This window comes from Sphaerodactylus townsendi, linkage group LG01 (genome assembly GCF_021028975.2).
Source record: "Sphaerodactylus townsendi isolate TG3544 linkage group LG01, MPM_Stown_v2.3, whole genome shotgun sequence".
In the NCBI taxonomy this organism is placed as follows: Eukaryota; Metazoa; Chordata; class Lepidosauria; order Squamata; family Sphaerodactylidae; genus Sphaerodactylus; species Sphaerodactylus townsendi.
The window spans coordinates 103057068-103063302 of NC_059425.1; positions in this window are offsets into that span (position 1 = coordinate 103057068).

Genomic DNA, 6235 nt, shown 5'->3' on the forward strand with positions numbered 1-6235 from the left:
GGTTCCATAGATCAAGCTCCAGACTAGAGCGTAGTAGAGTCCCTAATTAAAATGTAGTAAGGTCCCTAATTAAAAAGACACCAATGTCACATTCTACTAATTATTTCAACAGCCAATTAGGGGAGTCAGTAATTTCCCAGAGAGATTAAAAAATCAATGAGGGAGGAGCAGAGTACAGTTTGATTTAAAGTGGTTTTTAAGTTAATCATTAAAATTACATCTGTCTTTCATCATAAAATATAAAACAAGACCTTTTTTTAACTTCTTCCTAGATTTAGGCTTAGATGCAGTATTCATGAATGAAGGGCAAAGTGGAGGAGAATGCCCATCCTTTTCATCAGCTTTATGAATTTTTTGCTATAATGACTCATACTGAATTATAAAACCACAATCCTGAGCCACTCCAGAAGTGTGAGAGAGCTGTAGCAGTTCAAAGGTTGGACTAAAAAAAGGGAATCTTCATTTCAATCTACACTCTGCCATGAAGATCATACCAATTTTTGAAAGTATATTCGGGGTATTAATCAAAGATTGAAGTTATAAGCTTGTTGATGAACAAAGCAGAATTCCTTTTGTAGTGAGACTGTGTTATGTGAGTATTAAAGTACAAGCATTGACTGATCCTTTCTTCCTTCTCAAGACTGCTTAAAAATATTTTCTTTGTACTCGATGGATCCGCTTCCTGACATTTCTTTAATGTTGACACAAAGACGATTTGAAACAATATATCCATAGTAAATATTCATGCTGTACTTGAAATCATAGCTTCTTTATTGTCTGAGATGTATTTGAAGAAAGATCTGGAAATATATCATTGAGCAGACTCCAAAAGCTACACAGCTGGAACTGTGATGATGCAGATGAAAAGCAGGACTTTGCCTAGCATCCCTTCAATTTCATCAGCCATCTCCAACCTTATGAAAAAGCCACAGTAACTGTTTTTACTCAATTTTTTGCCATGAACGCAAAAAGCAGAGAGGGCAGGCCCATGTTGGACAACAAATTATGGATGTACTATTTAATATTAATGTTACAGGACTCCTTTAAATGAAGGTAATTACATCTTCCATGAGTCATTTTACCTTTCCCAATTGCAGTTGGACATTGTTATAATTATCTGACTAATGGTTGTTGTCGGACCTATAAGGCTGTTCCTAACCAGGCTCTCTAACTGGCCTTAAACATTTCCACACAACAGTGTTTCTTCTTTGTGAAAGAACCATCTGAATAACATATTTAAGAGCTTCCTATAAACCAGTAAAAACTATCATTTACATGGGGATCACTGGATTTAAAATTATGATCAAAGAGAAAAGCAGCTAGAAAAAATATAATCATTTGACTGACAAGGTTATGCCACATTCAGATAAGGGGAAACAATCTAGAAGGGAAAGCAGGTCCATTAGGTTTCTTTAAAACCCACTTTACAAAATCATCCCAATTCTCTACATTTTCTTCTAGGTTAGACAAAAAGATTGATGGTCTCTTATCATTTGCCAAGGTGTTTCTTCAATAAAACGAAACACTTTATGCCAATTCATGACAGTAAAGGCCCCAATGCTACTAAGAATGAAAGACATAGTGTTATACCTTCACTAAAAAACAAAGGGAAGGAGAATGCAGTTGCTTTTTTCATTAGGAAAAGATTTCAAGGGGGCTTTCCCCACTCACCATATGTTGCGGGCTAAACTCGCCAAATGACCTGGGGTTCCTCAGCACTCCCCACCGCACTAACGGCCACAGCGCAGCCACCCCGAATCTGGTGCTCTCCCACCCCCTCAGCACGCGTCATTTTTGTTGCTAGTGGAGCGCACAGCGGTGGGGAACTCCGGGGTTAAGGTTCCCGCCCCTGCAAGTGACGTGGAGCCTTTTCCCCAATCAGGAAGCAGTGGGCTGTTTCCATGAAGGAGAAATCCACGTCATTTCATTGAGACGTGCAGACCGAAGCAGCAAGCATTTACAGGCAAGTGGAGGAGGCAGACTGACTCATGTGTAGGCAGGATGCAAGCTGGCGAGTGGGCTGCACTCACCAAGCAGCAGCAGAGGGGCTTGGATAAAAATGCAAGAGGAGAGGGGAGGAGAAGGAACGAGGAGAGAGCTTCGAGAATGATGTTGATTTGTGGAGACGTGGCTACAGTCTGCGCAAGCTCGTGCAGAAGTGGATCCTACAGGGGAAAAGTAAAAAAAGTCCCGCCCATCAGCAGCAGCAGCCAATCAGGATGACCCCTGAGCTGAACGCATGCGTAGTGTGAGAATCCTGGTGGCTGCTGGCTGTTGATCGTCTGTGGGGTAGAAGCTGCAGTGGGAGACATGAACCCGCACTCAAAAGGTCCTGGTTTTTCCCCACAGCGGTTTGACTCTACTCCCATTTTTTAAGTGGGGAAAGGCCCAAGGTGAGACTTGTGTATGACATTGCCGAACTAGAATTAATCTGTTAATTTTCAAGGTGCCCCAAAATTCCCTTTTTCATTTTTTCATTACTTTAGAGTCTAGCAGATCCAAACTACTGACTTTTTAAAAAATCACAGTAATAATCAAATTATTTTCAAAATATTTAGTTAGACTCTTCAAAACACAGTAAAATACTAGGTACTGAGATGTATATCTCCCCACTCAGGGACGTAGGTAAGGGGGGGCGGATTCCTCGGGTTCAAACCCCTCCCATTATATGTCCAGCTTGCTTGAAACAATGCATGGAATGGAACAGCCAGCAAGCCCTCAGTCATCGAGCCCACCCCATTGAAAATCTATACCTACGTCACTGTCTCCACTCCCCTCAAAAGCTATTATTGCACAGAAAGAAATGAAATCAATTAAAAAGCCATGAAGGGAAGTACCAGAGACTAGTAATCTATTTCTGTTTTAAAAATTGCTGACAACATCCTAACAACAGAAAAATATACTACTAAAAGACACTGAATATTTAGAGGGAGAAAATAAACTAATATATATAAACTAAAAATAACAAAGGAAAAGCTGAAAGAAATGTTTTGCCCTCACAAAAATGATTCCTGTTATAGCAATTTTTACACATCCAGAAATGAACTTTAAAAAAAAATCCTGTCAGCAGACCTTATTTATTATTTTTGCCTGCATTATTTTAGGTGTAACTCCAGGAGAGATAAAAAGATGTGGAGTGTGTCCCATTAGTATAACAGCAGTAAGTGGAAACAACACACTAAATGTTGCCTAATGGGAAAGGAATGGAAAGTGCAATTATAAGCCACTAAGGAGACTGACTGGTTATTGAATTTTCAAAATACACTAGAAATGAATTGAATCATTTTCACATCTAATGAAAGAAGAGTGTTCTCTTTCAGGTGACCTCTTTGGTATGATAAGGAATGCTCTAATAATTTGCATGTTGAAATAAGACCATGAAACAGCTTTTAGTGTACCCAGAGACTGACAAATAGATGTCACTGACAAGAGACTCATGTAAAAAAAATTTGGAAAGGAAAAGTAGGCCAGAGTGAGGCAAACTGATAAAAAGTAACCTTGCTTTTGAGAAATGTGAAAAGAACTGTATGTTTTTAGCCAGAATAAGATTTGCTGGCAGTCTGAAAAGAAATATTCAATTTAAGTGGCAAAAAACCTTGGGTAAATAAACCTGGCTTACTTTAATTTCAAGGCACTCAAAGCCTATGTCAGAACCAAATATGATTACCATTGTTTAGAATAAGCTTTTTGATAGAAGAATATTACATCTTTGAGAAAAGTGAAATCACACAGTGAAATCACACATGAAATCATGTTCAGAACCTTAACTGTAAAACACTGCTTTTCAGATTATAAATGTCATATCACATGACACTTTACATTTAAAAAAACTATTAGTAATGTTAACTTTTGCATTTTCTTATGTATTATCCCTCTTTCACAGAAATACTAGGATTCTGGGTTTTTAAAAACAAACAAACAAACAATAATCTGTTTATATTTCCTTTATCATATTGCCCAGGAGTAAAGGTAACCAAACTTGCAGGCTTTCAATAGACACATTTTTTTAAAAAAAGTATCAATCTCTATATTGAAGTTAATATTTAACAACTGATAAAAATGAGGAAGACCTACAGAGAGCTGTTTTCTTTTCTTTTCTTTTTTAAAATAATTTTATTGTATCATTTGAATATTACATTTATATTAATGCTTTTCTTCATTTGTTTTCAAACAATACATTTTCCCCTTTTCCCCCTCCCTTCTATATTTTTCATATTTTTGTCAAACAAACAGCAGTAAGTTCATTCTTTGTAATCTTTTCTCCCATTTCTCCTCATTGACTCCAGCTTCTTTCATCCAGTCCTCATATATGGTCCATATCTTCGAGATTTCGCTCTGTTTATCTTGCCACAGTTTATTCTTTGTTATTATGTAGAAAATGTCCAGTGTCACTTGTTCCCAGATGTAATCCAGCCATTTCTGGATTGTCCATTTTTTCTTTTCTTTCCAGCCTAAAGCTATTGTTGCATGTGCTGCTTTGATCATTATTTTGTACATATAGCTATATTTTTATCTACCCTTCTATCTTCCATTACACCCATGAACATTAAGTCGTTATTTATCCCAATATTAATCTTCACTAGTTTCTCGATATATAACATTACAGTTGTCCATAATTTTTTCACTTCTATACATTCCATCCACATATGGCTATAATATGCCTCCTGATCTCCACAGTGCCAGCATTTAGGGCTGAGTCCTTTAATCATATATGCTAGTTGTTTTGGTGTTCTATACCACTTCAATATCACTTTTCTTTCCAATTCCATATATTTCTCAATCTTTATATTTTTCCAACTGTCAATTAGATTTTCGGTTTTCCCAGTGTCTAGAGAACCTTCCTTCTCCCATTTTTGTTTCAATGTTCTTATAAAATCTTTATCATCAACCATATACTTATATATATGTCCCAAAATTTTCCCTTTACATTTTTCATATAGTTCTAAACATTTAGCCATTATACATTCTCCTCTTATTCGTGAAACCTTTATCCTTTCCCAGATGCCCCTCAAGACCAACCAGTTCCCATTACCTCCTAACTCTATAAAATTTTGTACAGTCATAATTTCTCCTCCTTCACTTATCAGATTTGCAACAGTCTGAATCCCTTGTCTTTTCAATATTTTTATCACTTTTTTCCCATCTTTTCCGGCCACACTTGCCAATGGTGCCACATCCAGTGTACCGGGCATCCATTTTCCTCTCCATTTTTCCCATATATCTAATAACACCTTTCTTGGCCCTATTGCGGTTTGGTTCCCTCTCTTCAACTCATTATTAAATATTCCATAGGCTCCAATCCCTTCATTTATTTCATTTTCAAATTTAACCCATCCTTCACTATCTTCTTTTCTTTGCTAGAGGCAACCAGCATTTTCTCCACAGATAGCTGCTGCAATTTCTACATGGTTAGGCTGCTTACATTCCATTGAAGTCAATGTGGTTTATACAGTAGAACAAAATTGAAGCCATTGGCTCTGGTCCAGATTCCCAATCTTTGCTGTGCTGTTGGTTCTCTCTATACATGTATTGCTTCCCCAAAACAACTCTATTTTATGTAGACTTGCAAATCACCTTCTACTGAAATGGATGCCAAATAAACCACACTGACCCATCCATTCCACACAGCCCTCTGGGCTATCAGCTGTTAGCTGTCTCCTGACACCCAATAATTAAAACATTGATTTTCTTTCTCATATTTCTGGGAAAGAGAAAAAAAGCATTGTACGTTTTCCTTACTTCATACAAGCAGCTTTCTTCATTGTTATCTTCATGACTCTTTGCCATCCTTCTCCATTTCAGAACTTTCTAGCTGGTTCAATGGAAATCTACTTGGTTCTGCTAGGTGCAAAATTTGCAAGCTATAAAACAGAAGGGAATTGAAAATATCCATGAATATTCATTGAACATGTGCAGGAGACTGTAAGGATGATACAAAAACAATCTGGTGTGTATGGAGGCATTGGTTGGGCAATGAAAAGCAGGCAGCCTAAATATATGGTTCGGGAGTTTTAAATATGAACGAAAGGGAAAATTAGTCTTTCTTCACTCTTTTTCTTCACTAAATAGTAAATCAAGCACAGTTTAAGGAACCGTACATTTTCCAAGTATGGGAAATTGTCTATTTCATTGTGACACAGTGCAGATGTGGACATTCCAAAGGAAGACTTTAAAACATTTAAATTCGACACTGTGCAGGAGGCAAATATTGCAATGTTCTAGATGGTCAGAATTT